This window comes from Schistocerca nitens, chromosome 2, assembly GCF_023898315.1.
Source record: "Schistocerca nitens isolate TAMUIC-IGC-003100 chromosome 2, iqSchNite1.1, whole genome shotgun sequence".
Lineage (NCBI taxonomy): Eukaryota > Metazoa > Arthropoda > Insecta > Orthoptera > Acrididae > Schistocerca > Schistocerca nitens.
The window spans coordinates 38,478,571-38,505,760 of NC_064615.1; positions in this window are offsets into that span (position 1 = coordinate 38,478,571).

Consider the following 27,190-nt stretch of genomic DNA (forward strand, 5'->3'; position numbering starts at 1 on the left):
AATAACGTGCTTCGTCAGGGTCATTCCATATCAAATCACCCAATAAAAAATAAATTTTACACCCACCTCCTTAGATTTTCATGAAATTTGGCTCAAATGGTTCTAATACCATCCTGACAACACCTGCAATTTTTTTTTGCTGTGTCTCTTACAGTTTTTTTTATAAATTTTTAAAGTTTTTATGTTTTGCGTTTTCTGAACCTTCGGAAATGGTCAATTTAATTAGTATTCAAAACTTTAAATTTGCTTATCTTAAAAACTCTTTTAGATAACATCATGAATTTTTGCAGCAAGTTTATTTATTATACGTATTTGAAGATAAAAATGATGCTATTAAAATATATTAATATTTTCTATGAAAAAAAAATATATATATATATGTATTTTTTTCTTTTTTTTAACGGATGTTTTGTTTTATAAGAATTGCAATATCTAGAGTCTCAGACCTGATAGAATGCTCAAATTTGTTTTAATTTACTCTTAAACATATAGGCTACTTGATAAAACAAAAATAATGATGGCTTTTTAACATGTTTATTAATTATAGTAGATTACATTAGAATTATGTACGAAGATAGTTTACTTACGACACTTATGTATAACCCAACTGATTGCTCAAAACATTGAATTTTTTGAGTAATTTTGTCTTTTTAATAAACATTAATGCTGATTCAAACTGTTTTTCCACTTCATCCAAGAGCTTTCAGTTCCTTTGATACAGTCTTTTTTTAAGTAATACATTCTCCCAGTGCCGCTTGATTGAGGTGCGTCTACTACACAGACTATGTGCTCCAAAGGCACTATGCAGGAATCTTCTCTTTCAGGCCAATAAAATGATGCAGCTGGTCCTGAAGGATGTAGAAATAGAATTTCTGCATCTTCTTCATCATTGAATATTGTTTTTACCGGTCCAAAGTACCAGTTACCATCATAATTTGCAGCCACATAGCTATTTACGGATGGTTCAACACGAACCCAATCAGAAGAAGAATGGAAAGAAAAGACTAAGGAGGGTTTTACACTATCTGTAGTCCTTCTAATTTCAAGGTTGTTTGTTGGAAGTGGTTTGAAGTTATGAAAACTTCTAGTTCCAGGAATGGTTCGGGTTGCTGAAAAACGTTCTTCTAGTTTTAACCGTAGCAAATCAGCTTCTTTTTTGTCAATAAAGTGAAAATGAATGTTTTCAATATTTTTTTCACAAAACTTGTACACATCGATTGCTGTCATTATTTGTTCTTCTCTGAAAGCTGTAGACTGGCTTTCCTTAAAATTCTTTTAATAGTTCCTCCTAGGCCATCACAAATTGACTTCCCATGACTTGTTGCAAAAAAAGAGTGTTGGGCCTTCAAATTAAAGTCTCTCAAGTGTTCAGTCAAATTTTTAAAACTGTTTCTATTTTTGTACTGCCCAGCACAACCATCTGTAAAGTAGTGAACTGAGTCAATGTCAGTATGATGTAATGACAGCCACTTTGTAATTTCTTTTTGTACAAAGTTAACAAAACCAGTGTCGTGTTCTTGGTCGTCACTAATAAAACAGTGGTTGGAAACAAAAACATTGTTTTCCTCATTTCTTAGAAAAACTCCAACTGGGTGTAGAGTACAACCACCTCTATTCCAGTGGTAACTTTGGATCTCATTTTGTATAACAAAGGAATAATTTTCATTGAAATCCATGACAATAATTGCTGTTTTGGGTGGTGGGTCTTCTTTCAATCTTTTAAAGGCTGCTGATTGGGATTTTGCTATAAACGAGTGCGGGGTGAGCTTTTCCAATGACCTAACCAATAAAGAAATGTAGTCTTCAACACTGATAGACTGTTTGATCATTTCTGCCCTGTCTGTGTTAACCCACTGACTGATTACAATTTCTTCTTCTAAATCATAATCTTCACATAGTTTTTCAGTTAAGTACTCAGTGCAGTATTTGCAGGACAGCTGTCGCAATGATGTAGCATGCAGTTTTGGTTTTCCGTGTTGCACACAAGCATCTTAATTAGGTCTTTATAAGATACTTCAATTTTCACAGCATCCAGTAATAGTTTAACATTCTGGTGGATACTGCATACACATACAGCGTGTGTGCCTGCAGCACCAGCAAGGATACACCATTTAGGTCTTAAGAAACAAAATTTTGAAAATCCTACTTCTACCTCGGGATTCTCCCATTTGAAAGAATAATAGAGTTCTCTCAAGTTACACAGAATGAGTCTTTTTTGCATGTACACATTTTTTTGAACACTTACTTTGTCTTTTGTTCCAGGTAGCACTCTGGAACTTTCATCCTTTTCATAAAAATCTGTTACAAGTCTTACTGTATTTTCAGAAAGAGTTTTACCTTTTTTTGGACCAGGAGTTTCCAAAATACCCTTTTCAGATTTTAGCTTTCTAGCTTGTCGCACCATGTACTCACTTACATTAAATTCTTTCATCACTTTATTTCGAGTCCAAGAATCTGGAGCCAAGGTCAGAATCTGGATTTTTCTAGACCTCCCAACAGATGAAATCTTCTCTTTCATAAGAGAAATCATTACATCAAAATCCTTTGCTTTCTCAACCACATCATCAGAACTTGGTGCATCATATTTTAATGCTTTTGAAACCGCATTTTTGGCAGTCTTTTCAATACTGCTAACCTTCCTTTTAAAATAAGACCCTTTACTTTGTTCTGACAAGCCATGAAGCTTTATCGGTGTTAAACCTAAATAATCAAGAGCAATGTTTGTTTGTACAAGGGATTCATTTCTGGATTCCAATGATTCTAATTCAACCATGACTTCATCATCTGTTTCACTTTCATTGACTTCAACTCTTAATTTTTCCTCACAAAAGTTACGGCATGTTGAGCAAAGCTTTTGTCCAGGTTTTATGCTAATATTTTTTGTCAGTAATTGTTTAGAAAGATCCAAGCCTACACTTCTCAACGATTTTTTGATGGGCTTTTTGTGTTTTTTTAGTGGGTCTACACATGTTGTTTGATACTTTTCAAAAACATTTAAAAAGTAGTAGCTGTGGTGTGAACATATATTCTTAAATTCACACAGATTAATTCCAGATCGTAAGTGGATCAAATCTTTTTCTTCCTCACTCAATTCTGATACCGGTTGTAACTTTTTTGAAGGTGTGTAGGTTGTTTGGAAACAGTCAGATTTTTTAAATAACCCTACACTACAGGTTTGAATATCTGACATACTGATTTCACTTTTGGTCTGATTACTGTTGTGGTTACTTTTATAGGATATTGGAAAAGAATCTCTGTAAACTAAGTAACAGTACTTAATGAGAGTTCGAATAAACTTAATAAAATACTATCCAAGCACTATTTAACACTGTAATAATTTTTTACTTCAAAACACAGGAGTAACAATACAAAATCCAAGTGTACATTGTTACTCCAAGAAGACAAAAACTTATTTTCGGTGTCTAAGTCACTTGGTATTTTTTATTTTTAAAATATAATTAATATTATTTTAAAAATTAGATAACTATTAAACAGGTTAAAAAGCCAACATAATTTTTCTTTTATCTAATAGCCTATACAATTAAGAGTATTTTAAAACAAATTTGAGCTTTCTATCAGGTCTGAGACTCTAGATATTGCAGTTTTTGTAAAACTAAACATCCGTTAGCTAAAAAAAAATAAAAAACTTGAAATTTTTTTTTTCATTTGGAAGAATTTAATATATCTTTATGGTAATTTTTTTTAACATTTAGATATAATACACAAACTTATTCCAAAATTTCGTACTGATATCTTGAGTATTCTTTAATATACAAATTTTTTTAGTTGTGAGGACACGTTTAAGTTACAGTTTCCGACTGCTGAAACAACGCCAAATCTAAAAACTTTAAAAAATTATAAAAAAAAACTATAAGAGATAGAGCAAAAAAATTTTACAAGTGCTTTCAGGATGATAAAAGAAGTAATTGTACCAAGTGTCATCAAAATCTGACATGGTTGGTGTCAAGGCCTGGGTGACTTGACATGGAATGACCCGTCAAGTAATAGTATCAAAAATTTTGAATCGTACCTTGACCATTTGAATGCATAGTCTCAGATTTAAAAATTGATTAAAAGCTCATCCAGCCACCCTGATTCCTGTTTTCTTTCGTTATCCTTAATCGTCTAAACATTATTCTGGGGCAGTTCGTTTGATGAGGTCGCGGACAGAGTCCTGTGGCATCCTCGTCCACCTTAGATGACACCCCTTCTGTAAAGACCTTGATGTCAAGGGCCCCTTCATACGGGTTTCCGGAATGAAATCTCAGCGCAAGGATAATAAGAATTGGGACTGTTCTTCACTCACTGTATTAGTGTGTTGCAGGATACCTTATGCACAGTTGTCTTTGAGTATTATGGCCAGTTTGAATGACGTATCTGACATGAACATAACTACAATTCAGCAGTAAACCCTAATTAACTGGCATTCCTCGACGTAAGTAGGCGGCGTTGAAATACATGTCGATTCATATTTGAATGCTGACAGCACATACGTGAAGTATGTAAAGAGTAGGACTTACTTATTGATTTAGTGTAGTTAAAAGTCACGCGAATTCGAATAGTGCTAAGTCACGTGACAGTTGGACGGAAACAAGTACTTTACATACACTGTAATCACTGTGCCAACGGCCTTACCTCGTTGAACATCGGTTCTCGTCAGATCTCCAAAGCTAAATAACGTTGGTCGTGGTCAGTACTTGGAAGGGTTGTTGTTGTTGTTGTGGTCTTCAGTCCAGAGACTGGTTTGATGCAGCTCTCGATCCTGCTCTATCCTGTGCAAGCTTCTTCATCTCCCAGTACCTACTGCAACCTACATCCTTCTGAATCTGTTTAGTGTATTCATCTCTTGGTCTCCCTCTACGATTTTTACCCTCCACGCTGCCCTCCAGTACTAAATTGGTGATCCCTCGATGCCTCAGAATATATCCTACCAACCGATCCCTTCTTCTAGTCAAGTTGTGCCACAAATTTCTCTTCTCCCCAATTCTATTCAATAGAAGCTTTCGAAATGTGGTGCTACAGAAGAATGCTGAAGATAAGGTGGGTAGATCACGTAACTAATGAGGAGGTATTGAATAGGATTGGGGAGAAGAGAAGTTTGTGGCACAACTTGACTAGAAGAAGGGATCGGTTGGTAGGACATGTTTTGAGGCATCAAGGGATCACATATTTAGCATTGGAGGGCAGCGTGGAGGGTAAAAATCGTAGAGGGAGACCAAGAGATCAATGCACTAAGCAGATTCAGAAGGATGTAGGTTGCAGTAGGTACTGGGAGATGAAGAAGCTTGCACAGGATAGAGTAGCATGGAGAGCTGCATCAAACCAGTCTCAGGACTGAAGACCACAACAACAACAACCTCCTCATTAGTTATGTGATCTACCCATCTAATCTTCAGCATTCCTCCGTAGCACCACATTTCCAAAGCTTCTATTCTCTTCTTGTCTAAACTATTTATCGTCCACGTTTCACTTCCATACATGGCTAACACTCCATACAAATACTTTCACAAACGAGTTCCTGACACCTAAATCTATACTCGATGTTAACAAATTTCTCTTCTTCAGAAACGCTTTCCTTGCCATTGACAGCCTACATTTTATATCCTCTCTATTTCGACCATCATCAGTTATTTTGCTCCCCAAACAGCAAAACTCATTTACTACTTTAAGCGTCTCATTTCCTAATCTAATTCCCGCAGCATCACCCGATTTAACTCGACTACATTCCATTATCCTCATTTTGCTTTTGTTGATGTTCATCTTATATCCTCCTTTCAAGACAATGTCCATTCCGTTCAGCTGCTCTTCCAGGTCCTTTGGTGTCTCTGACAGAATTGCAATGTCATCGGCAAACCTGAAAGTTTTTACTTCTTCTCCATGGATTTTAATTCCTACTCCGAATTTTTCTTTTATTTTCTTTACTGATTGCTCAACATACAGAGTGAATAACATCGGGAATAGGCTACAACCCTGTCTCACTCCCTTCCCAACCACTGCTTCCCTTTCATGCCCCTCGACTCTTATAACTGCCATCTGATTTCTGTACAAATTGTAAATAGCCTTTCGCTCCCTGTATTTTACCCCTGCCACCTTCAGAATTTGAAAGAGAGTATTTCAGTCAACATTCTCAATAGCTTTCTCTAAGTCTACAAATGCTAGATACGTAGGTTTGCCTTTCCTTAATCTATTCTCTAAGATAAGTTGTAGGGTCAGTATTGCCTCAGGTGTTCCAAGATTTCTACGGAATCCAAACTGATCTATCCCGAGGTCGGCGTCTACCAATTTTTCCATTGGTCTATAAAGAATTCGTGTTAGTATTTTGCAGCCGTGGCATATTGGAAGGGTAACCGCGTGGATATACCACCATGTACCATTGGCTGCTTCCTTTGCCTCTACAGCAACGGGTAAGACGCGTGTTGGAGTCAAATTCCTGATAATTAGACTTTGCGCCAATGTCCTGGGTTAAATTCCCAACCTCTCCGCACTGTCTCATAAAGTGAGGGCATGTAACAATGTTGTTGGTGATCCGTGCCCCATTCGTGCTATTCGAGGCGATCAGGCTATGCGCCGACAAAGAGTTTCACTCTGTGTCTTCCCTCATCATCAATCAAAAACAAACATGACAGCACACAAGATACACTCGTTACAGTCTCCTACATTTAACAGATACACTTAACTACACGAAAAAGTGCCATTAAGCACAAACGGCGAAAAACCTTTCCAATTAGGCAACTGAACCTTCCCTTCAGGGAATTCGATAACCTCGCAATCTTGCTTCATCATTTTTTAAACATGATCAATTTTTTTTATTGATGGATAACTGTATTCCAACATATATTCATGTTACACTATATTGCTACTTTCCTGACGCTTAATTTTTTGCACTATATCTGTTTCTATAAATTATAATTAAAGACATAAATTACGATAACCAAAAAGGTATTATGTCGAATGTGACGAAACATACCCAAAGTGTTGAGAGAAACACGCGATACAAACACCTGCAAAACGTCAAAACAATTCCCGCAAAGAATTGGTTTGAACACAGAACGCACTTCAGTGTGTAAAAATTAATTTCACAATTTCTTGTAGAGCAAGGGCGGAATGCTACAGTTAAAAATGAAGTGTATGAACTTTTTACGATGTGTTTTCTTGTAAAACAAATCCTCGCAACAGAAAATGTCTTTTACGGAGTGCGTGTAGTAATACGACCTTTGAGAACTAAACATAATCTGTGGAATTCAAACTCTTAAGTTCCAACATTTATCATTTGTTTTAACTGTGTTTTGTTTGTGCCGTGTCACGTGTCCTACGTTTTCAATATGTTTCAGAACACCTGACAGATAAATTTTTAGGTTATCATTCGTGCGAGTTTTCTTCAAATGGAAACTGGTTTAGTTATTATCACCAAAACCATAGGTGCTGCAAGCACTATGTAACTGCTTCGGCCTCAAATCATTAACATAGCAGATCCCAGAATTCGATAATTACACTTTCCATGAGCGTTATCCTCTAAATAAGCTATAGTAACATCAAATCCTGAAAAAAAGTAGTTCACGCCGGAGCGTAAAGAACGTTTTCTCGAGGCAGCCATGGAATTCGATCACAATGAAGTGAAGGGAATGGTCGGTTACCTTGACTGCCGCAGCGGAAGATTCCTGTAACGTCACAGAGGCACAAGAAATGTGACCGTACTGGAGGACAATGATGACTCACCATTACGAACCTACTGTCAGACACGTAATGAGACTCCCTTCCTGCAACCGCCATCCATTAAGAAACATTCAGCTTAGTAAAAACTCACTAGAAAGTGTAGTTTATCCTACTCCTAAGCGAAGAGATATACGGGGTGGTCGAAAATTCCCGTTACAGACTTCTAGGACTTGTAGAGGGGAGTGACTACATCGTATTTTGAATAGGAACCCATGCCCAGAAACGTCATCCAACGAGACTGCAGAGCGTCAAAGTTATAGGCGCGGGCGTCTGTAAATATATGTATACACGGGGTGATTACGTGATGATGTTACAGACTTTCTATGATTATGGAGAACGATAAATGTATTAATTTGAAGTAAGGATCCCTGTACCGGAAACGAACGAGTCGAGAGTTATAAACGAAAACCGTTCTGATACCTCTGACAGTTGAATACATGTACCAGTTCTTGTGTTGCGAAGACTGTAGGGCTGGTAACTTTGAGTGGTGGTGGTGTGGAGGAAAACGAGAAAAAATGTCCAGTAAACGTCGGCTCTAAATTGTATACCTGAGGAGCTATGACTACTCTTTCATCTTCATCCTCGCTGGTGTGAAACACATTTCCTGAGCAAGTGTATTCAACTGTCAGAGGTATCAGAACGGTTCTCGTTTATAGCTCTCCACTCGTTCGTTCCCGGTACAGGGATCCTTACTTCAAATTAATACATTTATCGTTCTCCATCATCATAGTAAGTCTGTAACATCATCACGTAATCACCCCGTGTATATACGTACATTTACAGACGCCCGCGCCTATAACTTTGACGTTCCGTAGTCTCGTTAGATGACGTTTCCGGACATGGGTTCCTATTCAAAATACGATGTAGTCACTCCCCTCTACAAGTCCTAGAAGTCTGTAACGGGAATTTCCGACCACCCTGTGTATTGTAGCAGTTGTTTAACCGCGTTTTTGGCAGTCTACCACAACCTAATATCCATGGCTCTTTATGTGTAGAAGTATATTCCGTCAGCTGTGTTTCCTGCATGGCCTCTGCGATTCCTGCATTCCAGTCCTATGTAGCTGTAGTTTCTTTCCGCTCTACTGCAGGTCCTCATCCTGGGATATTTTGTTGCCACCCATACATCTCATACAGCCATACCTTCGTACTTGTTTCCTTTCTATATGCCATAAAAATGTAGAACCTATTTCCATTAATTGCATCACTCTGTTACCTGTCCATTATTTTGCGAAATTGTCTCCAGTACACTAACTGCATTACGTGGAGCCTTTATTTAATTTTTTTTGTCAGTGTCCGCTCGTCAGCCCTTTCGTCCTTCGACACAGTGTTATCCACAAAACTCTTGTACTGTCGTTCTCTGTAGTTTTGGAGGTACTGCGGTTCCATAATACTAGGAAGAGCCGCTGAATTACTACCTCCGTCCTAATTTTATTCTGTAATTCTTAAACATTTCTTCCGTCCGTTATCGATATGCTGAAGTACTTTTTATCAAGACATCTATACGTGGAAAACGCCTTTTATGCTTTGATTTCACGTAACGTAACATGGCAATTTCATAACAAGTTCCATAAGATCAGATGATGGCAGCGTAAGACTGTTGAAACCTGTCATCTTGGAACAATAAATGTGTCTACACTGCGATGGCGGCGTACGAAGTATGTTCACTTATCAAGTGAAGAAAACTTACAGGATCTGTTGAATGAAATGAATAGTTTAACTGGTATAGAATATAGTTTGAGAGTAAATCTAACAAAGATGAAAGTAATGAGAAGGATCAGAAATGGGAACAGAAAGAAACTTAGCAGCGTAATTGGTGATCATGAAGTAAATTAGGTTTAGAAATTCTGATACTTAGGCAGTAAAATAACCCGTGATGGACGGAGCAAGGAGGGCACAAAAAGCAGATCAGCACTGGCAAAAACGGCATTCCTGGCCAGGAGAAGTCAACTAGTATCAAACATAGGCCTTAATTTGAGGAAGAAATTTCTGAAAACAGAAGATAATCGAAGCATTAGTAGGATGTTGAAAATTAGGTGGACTGATGAGGTTAGGAATGAGAAGGTTCCCCGCAGAATCGGCGAGGAAAGGAATATATGGAAAACACTGAGAAGAAGAAGGGACAGGATGATAGGACATCTGTTAAGACATCAGGGGCTAACTTCCATGGTACTAGAGGCAGCTGTTGAGGATGAAAACTGTGGAGGAATAAAGAGATTGGAATGATGTTGTTGTTGTGGTCTTCAGTCCTGATACTGGTTTGATGCAGCTCTCCATGTTACTCTATAATGTGCAAGCTTCTTCATCTCCCAGTACTTACTGCAGCCTACATCCTTCTGAATCTGCTTAGTGTATTCATCTCTTGGTCTCCCTCCACGCTGCCCTCCAGTACTAAATTGGTGATCCCTTGATGCCTCAGAACATCTCCTACCAACCGATCCCTTCTTCTAGTCAAGTTGTGCCACAAACACCTCTTCTCCCCAATTCTATTCAATACCTCCTCATTAGTTATGTGATCTACCCATCTAATCTTGAGCACTCTTCTGTAGCACAACATTTAGAAAGCTTCTATTCTCTTCTTGTCTAAACTATTTATCGTCCACGTTTCACTTCCATACATGGCTACACTCCATACAAATAATTTCACAAACGAGTTCCTGACACCTAAATCTATACTCGTTGTTAACAAATTTCTCTTCTTCAGGAACGCTTTTCTTGCCATTGCCAGTCTACATTTGATATCCTCTCTACTTCGACCATCGTCTGTTATTTTGCTCCCCAAATAGCAAAACTCCTTTACTACTTTAATTGTCTCATTTCCTAATCTAATTCCCTCAGCATCACCTGACTTAATTCGACTACCTTCCATTATCCTCGTTTTGTTTTTGTTGATGTTCATCTTATATCCTCCTTTCAAGACAATGTCCATTCCGTTCAACTGCTCTTCCAAGTCCTTTGCTGTCTCTGACAGAATTACAATGTCATCGGCTAACCTCAAAGTTTTTATTTCTTCTCCACGGATTTTAATACCTACTCCGGATTTTTCTTTTGTTTCCTTTACTGCTTGCTCAATATACAGATTGAATAACATCGGGGAGAGGCTACAACCCTGTCTCACTCCCTTCCCAACCACTGCTTCCCTTTCATGTCCCTCGACTCTTATAACTGCCATCTGGTTTCTGTACAAATTGTAAATAGCCTTTCGCTCCCGGTATTTTAACCCTGCCACCTTTAGAATTTGAAAGAGAGTATTCCAGTCAACATTGTCAAAAGCTTTCTCTAAGTCTACAAATGCTAGAAACGTAGGTTTGCCTTTCCTTAATCTTTCTTCTAAGATAAGTCGTAAGGTCAGTATTGCTTCACGTGTTCCAATATTTCTACGGAATCCAAACTGATCTTCCCCAAGGTCGGCCTCTACTAGTCTTTCCATTCGTCTGTAAAGAATTCGTGTTAGTATTTTGCAGCTGTGACTTACGAAACTGATTGTTCGGTAATTTTCACATCTGCCAACACTTGCTTTCTTTGGGATTTGAATTATTATATTCTTCTTGAAATCTGAGGGTATTTCGCCTGTCTCATACATCTTGCTCACCAGATGGTAGAGTTTTGTCAGGACTGGCTCTCCCAAGGCCGCCAGTAGTTCCAATGGTATGTTGTCTACTCCCGGGGCCTTGTTGGTAGGGGAGAGGAATTTTTGGTGGGCTTCATCAAACTAGTCAGAGGACTGGTGATTAAAAAAGTGTCTGAAAAGTGTCTGACAACAGAATCTCAGACTGAAGTTGATTGGAGAGACAAATACAACCAATAGGAAACGAGAACTGGACCAATGAATACTTCCCGTTGTAGACACTAGTCAAATGGCTAATTTCTCAACAATTATTTGCTTCCGAACGTACGCTTATGGCTCCATTTCCAGTTTTGGACAGTACAGTCTCCTCTGAGAAACTGGTACACTTTACGACACTCCCTATGTAAGCGTAGAGACCAAATGGCGCAAGGTTCTTCCCAGGCGAGGCCGCAGTTCGACAGCTGGCAATTGCCAACAGTTGGACATCAGCACAGTACTTCTTGCGGGCCGGGCCACCGGTTCTCACCGTCTCGCCCGAATTCCTCTCGTTGTTATGCAACGCGACCAGACGGGCACCCAGCTAAAAGTGCTGGCCCGTTCCAGCCCTGGCCAGCCTGACTTGCACCTTTCGGCTCGTGACGGAAACAAGTTTTTAATGAAGCCTGTGTTTTTTGCTTAGCTGTACTCTCTTTGTTGAATAACATTCTAGCAATGAGACTGATCACGGTGGAATTCGTGAATGGGTAGAGCGCTGTTCTCCGTTCCTTCTAGAACGGTGCATGTATCATGACAGAGTGCTATGTCTGTTGGGATGGTTCCTGGCGAAATATGTAGACACTCGACGCCACGTTTCTGGACTCACCCAAAGTGAAAGATCTGAATAGCACCTCATATTAGGGTATGGCAGCGCTTTAAGTACAAACTAAGATTAATTCATCGGGTCGAAATAATACAGGCTGTTTCAAAAAGATTTAACCGTTTGTACAAAACTGTATCTTCCGAATGAGTGAAGATAGGAACTTCGAAAATATTTAAACTTACATACAGGACTACAAAAATTTTATTTTGCAAAGGACATCGAATTCACAAAGATGTATCGTTCCGAGAATGAGATTTTTACTCTGCAGCGGAGTGTGCGCTGATATGAAACTTCCTGGGAGATTAAAACCGTGTGCCGGACTGCGACTCGAACTCGGGACCTTTGCCTTTCGCGGCCAAGTGCTCTACCATCTTTTCGTTGCGAACGTCACGTGACATCAGTTCAAGTTCATTGTTGATCCTTTCACTCAGTTTTTTATTACAGAAGCCAACCAGGTCTCTGACCGAACACACTGAGCTACCGTGCCGATATACCATCTGAGCTACCCAAGCACGACCCACGCCAAGTCCTCACAGCTTCACATCTGCCAGTACCTCGTCTCCTACTTTCCAAACTGCACAGAAGCTCTCCTGCGAACTTTGCAGAACTAGCACTTCTGGAAGAAAGGATATTGCGGAGACATGGTTTAGCCATAGCCTGGGGGGTTTTTCCAGAATGAGCACATACAACCTTAGGCTGTTTTTAGCTTCAAAGTTTTCATTTACCTTTCGCAAATATGTCTGCACTGTACGAAAATTGGTAAGTGACTGTAAATAATATAAAAAGGTTTGAGAGTTTCGCCGCCCGACAGTGACAATGGACCTTGCTGAGTTGGGGTAGCTCGCATGCTTCAACGGAACAGACAGCCGTACCATAGGTGCAGCCACAGGAGACGGGTATCGGTGAACCGGCCAGTCTAACCCGTTGTTCCTGAAGAGGGGAATCAGCATTTTCAGCAGATGCAGTGTCAACAGACTGGATAATTCAATGATTGCCTTCATCACATTAGCTAACGTGCCCTCGTTGTCCTGGTACTGGTATCGGCTCAAAGCAAAGGGAAACTACAAACGCTTTTTTCCCCGAGAGCATGCTACTCTACAGTGTGGCTAAGTGATTATGGAATGCTCTTCGGTAAAATATTCCGGAGGTAAGATGGTGTCATATTTGGATGACCGGGCAGGGACTTCGGAAGATGTCGTCATCAGGAAAAACAAAATTGGCATTCTATGGGTCAGAATGTGGAATGTTAGATTTCTTAACTGGGTAAGTAGGTTAGAAAATTCAAAAAGGGAAGTGGGTAGGTTGAAGTTAGATACTGTGGGAATTAGTGAAGTGCGGTCAGAGGCAGAACGGGTCTTCTGGTTAGGTCTTTATAGAATTATCAACACAAAATCAAACAGGGTAACATGGGAGCGAACCTAACAGCGAAAGAGGAATGCGTGTAATGTACTATGAACAGCATAGCAAAAGCATTATCGTTGTCAAGATAGACATGAAGCCAACAACCAACACAGTTGTACAAGTTTATACGCCAACTATCTCTGTAGATGATGAAGGGACTGAAAGATAGTATGATGAGATAAGGAAAATTATTCAGACAGTTGAGGGAGACGCAAATTTAATTGTGATAAGGGACTAGAATTCGATAGTAAGAAAAGGAAGAGCAGGAAAAATAGTAGGAGAATGTGGACTGAACAAAGCGATGGAGGAAACGGGTTTAGGAACGCCAGGATGAAGCCTCTTCCGTTTGGACGTTGGTCGAGTGTGGTGGTGGTGCATGGAATTGAGCGGCGGATCGCTAGTAGGACATGTCTGAACGAATTAGACTTTTATTGTTGTTGAATACAGAGGTGTAGTCACCGCTGGAGTGGAACCCGCTGGTGCCGTGATGACAGACGCAGAAACTCTGCGAGCCACCGTCAGCCGGAGCTCCAGGTCAGTGGTGTCATAGGGAACGCCACCCGCCGACGTCAGCAGGGTGGCAGTAGCTGGCGGGGAACGCACTCCACGGCCGAGGAATGATAGTCACATCCAGGCTTCATACCTGCCTCGGGCCACGGAACACAGCACAGGGGTGGATGGACGTTCTCAGGAGGTAGTCACGCTGTAGGTGACTCAGCAGTGTGAAGATGCCAGGTGTCAGCATACAATCATCTGCTTCTGGAGTCTGCAATCTGCTGCTTCTGGAACCTGAGTCCAGAGTAGGTCACTGGCTGGATTACTGTATACTGTGAATGGTCTTCATCTGGAAGTCTGGAGCTAGCATTCGTGGCATAGCTCAGTAACATGTACGCACCTGGATACTAGCTGAGAAAATAATATAAATGTGACATAAAGTCATACAGGAGACAGGCGAGCACACTAGATAGAGACGGTCTGATTCTACATCTACGTACACACTCCCCAAAACACCGTAATCTGTATGGCAGAGGATACCTTGTACCACCACAAGTCATTTCCGTTCCTGTTCCACACGCAAAGAGAGCGAGGGAAAACCGACTGCCTATATGCCTCCGTAAGAGCTCTAATATCTCGCATCTTATCTTCTTGGTTCTTACACGAAATGTTCGTTGGCGGCAGTAGAATCGTTCTGCAGTCGGCCCCAAGTGCCGCTTTTATAGATTTGCGCAGTAGGGCCTCGCGAAAAGAGCGTCGTCTTCCCTAGATGGATATTTGTTTGAATTCACGAAGTATCTCCGTAATACTTAGGTGCTGTTTAAACCTACCGGTAACAAATCTAGCAGCACGCCTCTGAATTGCTTCGGTATCTTCCTTTATCCGACCAGGTGAAAATCCCAAAAATTCGAACAGTACTCAAGAACTAGTCGCACTAGCGTTGTATACGCCGTCACCTTCATGGATGAGCTAAATTTTCCCAAAATTCTTCCAATAAAACGAAGTGGGGCTTTCATCTTTTCCATTACCAACTTGCTGCATTCATCCCATTTCACATCACTTTGCAACATTACACCTAGACCTTTAATAGACATGACTGCATCAAGCTACATTCTACTAATGTTGTAGTCGAACGTGACAGGGTTTTATTCCCTACTCATATGCATTAAAACTATACTATGCATTAAAACTATACAAACGTCTCAAAAATGAGATCGACAGGAAAAGCAAAATGGCTAAGCAGGGATGGCTAGAGGACAAATGTAAGGAAGTAGATGCATATCTCACTATGGGTTCAAATGGCTCCGAGCACTATGAGGCTTAACATCTGAGGTTATCAGTCCCCTAGAACTTACAACTACTTAAACCTAAGGACATCACACACATCCATCCCCGAGGCAGGATTCGAACCTGCGACCGTAGCGGTCACGCGGTTCCAGACTGAAGCGCCTAAAATCACTAGGGGTAAGAATGATACTGCCTAAAGGAAAATTAAAGAGACCTTTGGAGAAAAGAGAACCACTTGTATGAATATCAAGAGCTCAGATGGAAACCCAGTTCTAAGCAAAGAAGGGAAAGCAGAAACGTGGAAGGAGTATATAGAGGGTCTATACAAGGGCGATGTACTTGAGGACAATATTATGGAAATGGAAGAGGATGTAGATGAAAATGAAATGGGAGATATGATACTGAGTGAAGAATCTGACAGAGCACTCAACGACCTAAGTCGAAACAAGGCCCAGGAGTAGACAACATTCCATTAGAACTTAGAGACTTAGAGAAAGCTTTTGGCAATGTTGGCTGGAATACTCTCTTTCAAATTCTGAGGGTGGCAGGGGTAAAATACAGGGAGCAAAAGGCTATTTACAATTTGTACAGAAACCAGAAGGCAGTTATAAGAGTCGAGGGGCATGAAAGGGAAGCAGTGGTTGGGAAGGGAGTGAGGCAGGTTTGTAGGCTATCCCCGATGTTATTCAATCTGTATATTGAGCAAGCAGTAAAGGAAACAAAAGAAATATTCGGAGTAGGTTTTAAAAATCCATGGAGAAGAAATAAAAACTTTGAGGTTCGCTGATGACATTGTAATTCTGTCAGAGACAGCAAAGGACCTGGAAGAGCAGTTGAACGGAATGGACAGTGTCTTGAAAGGAGGGTAAAAGATGAATATCAACAAAAGCAAAAGGAGGATAATGGAATGTAATCGAATTTAGTCAGGTGATGCTAAGGGAATTATATTAGGAAATGTGACACTTAAAGTAGTAGGTGAGTTTTGCTGTTTGGGGAGCAAAATAACTGATGATGGTCGAAGTAGAGAGGATCTAAAATGTAGACTGGCAATGACAAGAAAAGCGTTTCTGAAGAGGATAAATTTGTTAACATCGAGTATAGAATTAAGAAGGAAGTTTTTTCTGAAAGTATTTGTATAGAGTGTAGCCATGTATGGATGTGAAACATGGACGATATATAGTTTGGACAAGAAGAGAATAGAAGCTTTCGAAATGTGGTGCTACAGAAGAATGCTGAAGATTAGATGGGTAGATCATGTAACTAATGAGGAGATACTAAATACAATTGGGGAGGAGTTTGTGGCACATCTTGACTAGAAGAAGAGATCGGTTGGAAGGACATATTCTGTGACATCAAGAGATCACAAATTTAGTATTGGAGGGCAGCATGGAGGGTAAAAATGGTAGAGGGAGACCAAGAGATGAATACACTAAGCAGATTCAGAAGGATGTAGGTTTCAGTAGGTACTGGAAGATGAAAAAGCTTGCACAGGATAGAGGAGCATGGAGAGCTGCATCAAACCAATCCCTGGACTGAAGACCACAACAACATGCATTAACTTACAGTTTTCTGCAATTAGAGCAACCTGTCATTCATCACAGCAGCTAAGTCATCTTGCATTCCCTTAGTCACTCGATTAGGACACCTTCCTTTACATGACAGCGTCATCAGCGAGGAGTCGTAAATTGATGCTCTCCCTAACCCTCGAATCATTCATATATATCACACTTTCCTGGTGCGCTCCTGATGATAGTACAATTGTCTCCTAAGAACACTCGCCGTCCAGGAAACGCACGGGGTTCTATTACTTAAGAAGTCTTCGAGCTATACACACATCTGGCAACCTAAATGCTCCGACCTTCGACAGTCTGCAGTGCGACACCGTGTCAAACCCTCTCTGGAGACCTAGGAATATGGAATCTCCCTATTGCCTTCCATCCATGGTTTGTAGGATACCATGTGAGAAAAGGGCAAGCTGAGCTTCGCAAGCGCCATATTTTTAAAATCCGTGATAATTTGTGGACAGAAACTTTTCTTTCTCAAGAAAATTTATTATATACGAACTTAGTCTGTGTTCAAGAATTCTGCAGCAAACCGATGTTAAGGATATTGGGGTGTAAGTTAATTCTTCTACCATTCTTGTATACAGAAGTCACATGCGCTTTCTTCCAGTCGCTTAGGTTTTCTCGCTGGGCGAGAGATTTGCAACAAATGCGGGCTAAGTAAGGCCCAATGAGGAAGAGTTCTCTCTGTAAAACCGAATGGGGATACCATCTGGACTTGCGACTTACTTGTTTTCAACTCTATCTGCTGCTTCACTACGCCACCGATGCCAATCTCTGCGTCCTCCATGCGGGACTCGGTATAACAATGAAAAGACGATATGTTTGTACAATCCTTCTGCGTGAATCATCTCTTAAACGTGAAATTTAAATTTTCACCTTTTCTTTTGCTGCCTTCTATTGCCACCTCAGACTGATCGATCAGTCAGTAAATAGAAGTCTTCGATCCGCTTAGCGATTTTACATATGACCAGTATTTTCTCGGGTTCTCGGGACGATGTTTCGCTAAGGTATGACTGTGGAAGTTGTTACATGCTTCGCGCATTTATCTTCGTACTTCAAGTATTATTTATGCGAACCCTTCCGGCTTGTGTTTTGTATCGCCAGCACCGTAGCCCGGAAACAAAAAGCAAGTTAGCACTCTTGCTCATCACAGAGAAGCAATACTGACTTCATTTGGCCTGCTTTTCTCGTCCGGTCAGCTTTTTTTAACGCCTACTTCAATTTTCTTAAGCGGTGGCGGACGTATTTTTCAGCGTTATCGTACAGAATAAGTACTCTGGGACACTGAATAAGTCTTCTTACTTCACAGTGCATGATCGTTGTAATGATGGCACCTCTTTCCCTATGAAGTCGTTTTGCTGCGTTGACGCTAGGCATTTCAGTGCTCCAGAGTAGGTTGTGTCGCAAAAGAATGAAAGAGAAAGCTGTCTGCTAGAATTTTGCACAGAGCATATTTTAATGATCGCTAACACTTGGTTTAAGAAACATAAAAGAAGGTGTTATATGTGAAAGAGACCGAAGGACAATGGCCGATTTCAGATTGATTTTATGGTATAATGGTGAGGCAGAGCTTTAGAAACCAGACTTTAAACTGAAAGAGTTTTCTAGGGGCAGATGTGGACTGTGACCATAATTCACTGATTATGAATTGCAGATTATTATCGAAAAACTGCAAAAAGTAGGAAGTTACGGAGATGTGACTTGGATAAGTCGGTGGAAGTTTCAAATGAAGATTTAGGCAACATGGACTGAAACAAAGGGCAAAGAAATGCAACAGAAGACATGAGTGACTTAGAGAGATGAAATAAGGAAGGTTGCAGAGAACCATGTAGGTATAATGAGAGGGCCTGGTTGAAATCCCTGGATAACACGGGAGATGTGAAGTTTGAAGTTTAGCTGACAAAAGGGGAAAAAATACAGAAATGCAGCAAATGAAGCAAGTCCAAGGGAATACTTGTTGGCTGGATGGAAAGTCGAGTGTTTTCATACTGGGAAGTTGTCAGATTCGATGTGGGTAATCTCTAACTCCATGCTTTGCAATCGCTTCTGCTTTTACTCATGGCACTGTTAATTGTGTGGTTTAGAAAGTCCCATTTATGCTATTATATGACGTTTGAGCCTTGGTGTATTAGTTACTTAAAAAAAAAAAAAAAAAAAAAAAAAAAAAAAAAAAAGGAAAAAATGTAGCTGATTTCCTTCTGTTATTTAAGCTGCCTGTGATCTTGATAAGAAAGGAGCTCTTTCTCTGACACTGTGTGCTACTATTTCCCTTTTTTTCTAATATTAAAACTTTTGTGTGGGTTTGTTGTTTTCCTTCGAGCACTGCTGAAAGTCATCGTTTACTGGGGCATGGTCCCATTGTCGCATCTGATACTTTTCTAAATCATTTCAGACAAATTGAAAGATGGCTCCTTCACCAAAGCCATGGCTGACCACCTGTCCTATTCTCATAAAATATGTATCTTTTGTGAATGTATACTTTTTAACTAATTATTTTTGTTATATTATGATGAAAAATTCTATACCATTATAAGATGATCTTGAGATGAATGAGTAAATAAATAAATCTTTGTAAATACACCAAAGACATGTTTAGCTCTGCCATTCACAGTTCAGTATTTTATTAACATATCATGAAAAGGGCAGATTGCTACTCACTGTAAGAATGACACATTGCATTGCAGACAAGCACAGTGTGAAGACTGTTACATGAGAGCTTTTGGCCAAAGTCTTCATCAGAAAAGAAAACAGCACTATAAGTAAAAGCAGAAACAATTACAAAGCTAGAGATTACCCACATATAATCCGGCAATTTTTCAGTATGACAGATTTGAGTTTCCAGTTAGCCAAGAGGTAAATCATAGACCAAGGAAAAGGCAGAGTCAGACTCTATTCCACAGCATGACAATGCTCAAGAAAGAGCTACAGCATGACCACCATGAGTCCAGACACGTCACACTACGTCCGAGCAAATACCAAATCCACCTACCCATCCTTACTGGAAACACTCTGTGTCCCTATTCACTGCACACTTTCTCTCTAGCTGCCCATACTTGTCATACCTCTCCTACCACTGCTGTATGCCACCAAGCTGACCCAAACAGCCAGGAACCAAAGAGCATGACTCCTATTGAAAACAGGATTGATACAAGCCACTACAGCTCACACTAAATCCCAAAGCCATCTGCTCCCAACCCCACCCCCCACCCCACAGTGAAAGGGAGGGTAGGGGTCTCTGAATACTTTCCTTAACTTGGGTAATATGACTCTAGATATCTTCCCTGTGGTCAAGTTACAAACGAAGAGATTAATAGGACTCTCAAGAACCTTAATGCCTAACAAGATGCCAAAAACAGAGGGGATAGCTTATGATAAATCACAGCAGCCCCCCCCCCCCCCTCCCCATTACAACAATGAATTTGCAACTGAAAACATGATCTCCAACCTGGGCCCTAAATTCATGCCACTGTTGGTCGTAACAATGGGCCTACTTATGGTGCTCAAAGTTCCTCCTAACCCTTCTCCAATTTTGCTCAATAATCTCTACAGTAATTTTATCAGGGAGGAGCTCATTTATTGACCACAAGTTGGCCAAAGGGGTATTAAGGCGATAGCTGAAGATTAAGGTGGCAGGAGTTGCCTTGATAACCTCATGCTGCGTGGAACTGAAAGCTGAATTCAACCAAAGAACCAATACCTCCCTTTTTTTCTGAGCCCGTGCATGGAATATGATTAACACACACTTGAGGTTCCAGTTTACTCTTTCTGCAAGGGAGGGCTGAGAATAACAGGCAGTGGTAGTGAGGCATTTCCATAACAGTGGTATTTCCAAAACAAAACCTGTTAAAATGCGTAGAGGTAAACATGAGGACATTGTCACTAACCAGGGACTTGGGCAGACCAGAGAAAATATTTTTGCAAAACAATAAATAGTCAAGGCTGCCGTCACTGTGATCCCCTTCCCCACAAGGGAGGCAACTTACACATCCCTCTAAATTCCAGGTACCAGTCATAATCCAGCAGGGAAACAGTGCTGCCCAAATCAAACAATGTACATGGTTTCATTGTTGTTCTACACAAAAACAGGTAATAACCCGACTCGGTGGTGTAGCGGTACATGCTGTTATGTGTCAGCAGGCCATGGTTTATCTGAGCTTATGCACAAAATCTTTGCCCTTGCAGCATAGGAAACAAACCCAAACTGTACTTGGAAGGGTGTCCTCATGTTCCCTCTGGCTAACATCATGGGCAGGGTAAAGCTCTTTAGGCCCTTTGTGTTGTTCATCAGTGAACCTCAGGCCTCCGATGTTAGAAACTAATACATCCAGCTCTGTAAAGGTAGTGAGCATCTTACAAAAAATATCAGGCACATACAGTTGTCTGGCTTCAGGCATTCTAGTATGTTTTTGATGACTTTGCCTTTGGTATCCTACAATACTAATATAGAGACCTCCATATGGATTTCTTTAATATAATTCCCCAGCATCTCATCAGGAAACATCACAGGCCAAATATATTTACATACAAGTTGGCTTTTAATCATGGGGGCACCTTAAGGTGAGCAATCTATCTCCTCAGGTAGCACGACAATCTCCCATCCTGCAAAACTTTTGAAAAAGTCCTGCTCAATAACTGATGACTTACTGGGTGCAGTAGCTAGAGATAGCCAAGACATTGACATGAAGCTCAAAACAGACAGTTAACCACAGAATGAACTTTATGTGATCAGTCTGTTCAATGGGAAGTAAATGGACAATAGGGTTAAGCATCTGGCAAAAGATCCAATGATGGGTCTACTTCCTGCCTCCTGTCCCCCATATCACTAACCTGCACTAACTGGCTAAAGGCTGAACTACCCTTTTCAATTACTGCTCCCATATGGTCCCTGATCTGCAAGTCCTAAACCTGGATAAGCAACTGACCAATAACACTGGCCTGCCCTCGACTACTTTGCAGCTGTCTTAAGTCACTAAGATGATTAGCCTAATGACTAAGATGAGCTTGGACCTCTACATATGTTTTTGGGTATGATTGCTGGCCTCGAGAAAAGCAATGTTCTCACACAAACCAAGAAAAACCGCAGAACAAGTATTAAGGGCTGAACCTATTTCGCCAATGCTGTCAGCTGTGAAGCTCGAAGGTGTATCCAATGTGATGCAGTTCCTCTATGCTTCCATCCCCAACTTTTTCGCAAATTCTAAGTTCATACAGCAACCGATCACATTTCACAAAAGGAATTCCTGTATAACCTCTCTAGTTTGTACCTTTCAGTGTCTTCCTGGAATACAGAAATGAATTAACACTGTTTAATACTAATAACTACAAATATAATATAAATAATTGTTAATGATGTTTATTTCAGTGAGGGAAAGGAGGGCACTGCCCCTTTCTACTGGTACAACTGTGCTCTGAAACAGCCAAATGAGCATGGTAATTGCACCTAAGTGTTATGTTATGTTATGTTATGTGGTTTATTCATCTCATTACATACAATTTTCAAATCATTTGATGTGATGTACAGGAGACATGTCAAGGTTTACAAAAGAAAGTTGGCACTAGCAATTGCTGTTGAGAGGAAGGACTGGATCTTGGGTAGTTTAAAACATCATTCACCATTGAAATGTATTCTTTACTTCACACTCAGAATTTAAAAGGATTGACAATAATCGTTTCAGACGTTACTGAAGTTAAAAAAAAATCTTTTTTTACTTTATTGTCCAAAAACAGTGAGTGGACTCAAATTTTAGCAGATTGAAATTACCATGAGCAACCTTTTAACTGTCCAGGTGAACAACAGATGGCTTCAAATTTATAACAACTCAAAATTACATAATAAAATAACTGTGCCCAAGGTAAGGCTGCAGTAAAATCAATTAAACAATCAAGATACTAATCCATGGAGAAAAACATCCTTTAAGATAAAAAAAAACAGTCATGAAATTACAAGAGTTTCAAAATTAGAAAAGCACTTAACTCCTTCTTTGGTCACAGCCCAAGCTGCCTGAAATGATTATCAATCCTTCTAATACATTTCCTGCCAGTGCTGAAACATCAAGGTGCTGGTTTAAACTGACCAATAGTACTGAAAACCAGCTGTAATTGCAAAACAAAATCCAGTGCTGAGATAGGTCAAAACACACAAACTGTATGGCTTTTGTCCAGCCTCTACAAAAGAAACGTATACCCAGTTGCAGCTACAGTACTGACAAGGAACTATTCGTTAAAATATACTAATTATTCAGTGCCAGAATCAATATGAAATAGAGAGAAAACAGGGCAGATTTCACGAAGGCCAATTAAAGCAAACTAGAAATAATGGAAATAAGGAAACTTTAAAATTTACTCCCCAGCTTTAATGATTACTGTGACAATAGTTCACTAATAACCTTTATTGCCAAATTAAGAGAAAATGTATGAATTAGGGTTGGCCAAAGTACAAGTTGCACCTTGGATCAGCTATTAATGACTCACATCAGCAGATAATATATATAAGAGTAGCCCACTTTAAAAAATTTGTTGACTTAGTGACACAAACCAATTAGAGCAATTTCTTATAATAGATAATTATGCACCCTGTGAGGACTTGCAGATCAAAAGGTGGCCACTCAACACAAATGCCTCTAATAATATTAGTGCTGCAAACAAGCAGTAGGCTTCAGAGGCGGTCAAACATCGAAACTGAAACAAGCGTCATTCAAGTAGCAAAAGGCACATAGAGGCATGCCACTTTTAATAGCAAAATTGCTTAGAGTTTTCAACCTGCTTTCCTTCATCTAATGCAAAAGCTGTCACAAACATGCCCAGCTGGCTGCTGTGGCTGAGCGGTTCTAGGCGCTTCAGTCCAGAACCGTGCTGCCGCTACAGTCACAGGTTCGAATCTTGCCTTGGGCATGGATATGTGTGATATTCTTAGGTTAGTTAGGTTTAAGTAGTTCTAAGTTTAGGGGACTGATGACCTCTGATGTTAAGTCCCATAGTGCTTAGATTTAAATCAGGATGGATGGATGGGGTAAAATCTGTCCTCCGAAATATGAGGTCAGTACCTCAACAATTGCACTGCCTCATTTGGCTAGCCCTTATTGTACCATGTTCTGTGATACAAACTTTGTGTTACCCTTCATTGCTGTACATCTGCTGGAGACTCCAAAGCCATGATCTTGCTGCTGTATCCCTTGAACTAACTCAAATCCATTCAGAAAACTTACTCCAATCCATTTGAAGAACTGACTCTAGGCCAGTAAATAAGCCACTATTCTGTATGCCCATCTCCATGTCCTTCCCTCAAGCCACCTGAAAAACTGTTTCAGCATCCCCTCCATGGTAAGTAAGATGATGGGACTCAGGAGATTGATAAGTCATTCCTGTCATGCACTATAGATCTTGGCACATGATTTTCTTGCAAGAGCTTTACAATATTGCAATGTGACACGGAGATGCAGTTCAGTGTGGATCACTGCTCTGAAACTTCTAAGTTAACTCTGATTGTGTAATATACATTACTTATGAAAAACATATTAGCTCTCTTTTTAAACAGAAGCATTTTAGTAACCTTTTTCAACTCCTTGAGCAGTTTATTATACAATTTTATTCCCTGATATAAAACAATGTTTTGAGATTTTTGTAAATTTTTCTTGAAAATGAAAGTCCAACTGGCTCCTGTTTCATGATTGTGTGTATAACTATAAGTGAAATAATAAAGTTTTCTCTGATATGCACAACACAATGGTAGAGGTATTCACTTGGTGCAGTAAAGGTACATAGTCTTGCAGACAGTTCTTTACAATGAACCTGAATACTACATCTAGTTACTATTCTCATGGTCCTTTAATGCAGTTTAAAAACTGTTTCCATGTTTTGTGCCTTCAGTACCCAGAAAAGGATCCAGTAGCTAAGAACTGAGTGTATGTAGGAATAGTATGTCACCACAAGATGTCGGCTGCTACAAAATGATGGACCCTAAGCGCAAAACATGCTACTGACATGCTTTTTGCCAGCATCTTTGTGTGTTCGTTTTATGCTAACTGAGAGTCAATATTCATCCCTAAAAACTTTGTGCTTGTTATACAGTCTATAATATTCTCATATATACTTAATAAAACAATTGTTTTCCCTCTTTATGCTGAAGTGCTTAATGTTTTTTACATTAAATGTTAACTTATTACATATTCCATACTTAGGCAGGAAAGGGGCGTCAAGGGGAAGAGGTGGAGAGGGGGAGGAGTAGAGAGGAAGTCCAATGTCTTAATTTTATCTAGAATGCCCATTGCATTCCTTTTCTTGTCTAATCAAATTTTATTGTTACACAACAACTTCCTTTGCTCATAACAATATTATGAAAGTTGCTACTCACCATATAGCAGAGATACTGAGTTGCAGATAGACACAACAAAAAGACTCTCTCACTCTCTCTCTCTCTCTCTCTCTCTCTCTCTCTCTCTCTCTCTCTCACACACACACACACACACACACACACACCAATGTGTGTGTGTATGTGTGTCTGTCATCTATTGCTGATGGCCTTAATGGCCAAAAGCTTTAATTGTGAGAGCATTTTTGTTGTACCTATCTATGACTCAGCATCTCCACTATATGGTAAGTAGCAACTTTACTTTTCATAATACTGTTACATTCCACCCTGGATTTTCATCTGTTCATAAATGATACGGTTTAGGAAGCAGCCAAATGAGTAGGTCCCCCATGATACCAGTTATTCTCTTGTGGTCTTTGTTATGGATATTCAGTTGACATGAGATCATGAGTTAAAATGGTTTCAACATTTGAAATGTGGATTTCTTACAGGAATATTGAAAGACATTTCCAGAAAGTTCCATTGTATCTATGGAATCAGCAATGAACAGCAATATTGTTGCCAGAATAAATTGAAATCACTGAAGGGTCAAAGATTTCATTGCTAGGTATTGCTATTGGTTTTGCTTCGATAATTGATTATGAAATTATACCACACTGTGGAGATATCACTAAATATGCTATGCCACCCACCAACTGAGAGATTAACTTGAAAAATTATTTCTATAGTATATTTACATATACATATGTATAGTATATTTACATATACACCAGAAGCCAACATTCTGCATGAGACTGAGTACATAGTGTACAAGAATTATTTTCTCCTCTTCCCATTCCATTCATGATATGGGCAACTTCTAAGTTCTCTACAGTAAGGGCAACCTGCCAGTCCTTGCACCTGGCTAATAATAATGGCTTTGCTAGAAGATGACAGATATTGCTTCTGTGTCTGTAGAGTTTTCATCTAAGGTGATGTGCTGTGTTCTACTGTCCAGAAATTTTCTCAGTTTTTTAAACCACATACATTCCAGTTGTACTGGATTTGTTGTAGGCATTTCAAAAGCCTAGAAACATTGAACTTACCTGGTTGCCTCTATCCATAAGATGTAGGTTACTGTATGTGTTGAATGTGAGTTTGATTTGGCTTATTGGTGTTTTTAAAATCTGTGCTGGTTTCTGTAGAGAATGACATTTTGTTCCAGACTGGTCACTGTTTGAGGTTTAGTGCATGCCATGTTGCCTTTTTGTATGTGGATATGATCCGTGACTTTTTTCTAACCACAAATAACAGTTATCAGTTCAATGGGTATTTGATAAATTATGGCCTAGAGTGGAATTAATTAATTAACAAATCAACTCTGTATAGAAAATTACAAGGATTCCATTATGCTCTAGAGTCTTGATGAATCTGAACAATTTCTACTTGTTTACATCAGTAGTACTGATTACTATGGCACTCATATTTGTGGTGGACAAGTGAATTTAATTTAGCTGGGATAAGCAAGAATAATTATTAAGAACTATAGTGACAGTTTATCACTGATGCAGAGAAATATGTACAAGAAATATGAATTAAATCCACACAAGTCGGAGCAATGGCGTGGTAAAACAAAAACCAAAGATGTGAAAATCGGTGCTTCATCCTCCAAAAATGATCTGTTGTTAATTATTGCTGAGCTACGAGAGGACACAAAAATTCTGAGTGATGAAAACAGAAGACTCAAGCTTAAATTGGAAGAGATTGGTCATCAGGTATGTCTTAATATCCCCAAACCTATGGAAGGATTGCCAGAAAGTGAAGCTACGACTAAAACGGCTCACAACAGGCCTAGCAGTAGATGGGTAACTGTAAAATCGAAGGGGGGTGCTTACAAACACATTAACAATAAACATAGGCAGGACTTTGTGTTACCATTAAATAACAAATATAATTCGCTTCAAAACACAGATGACATAGAAACTGTATCAGCACACTCATCTGATAAGGTGGTGCAG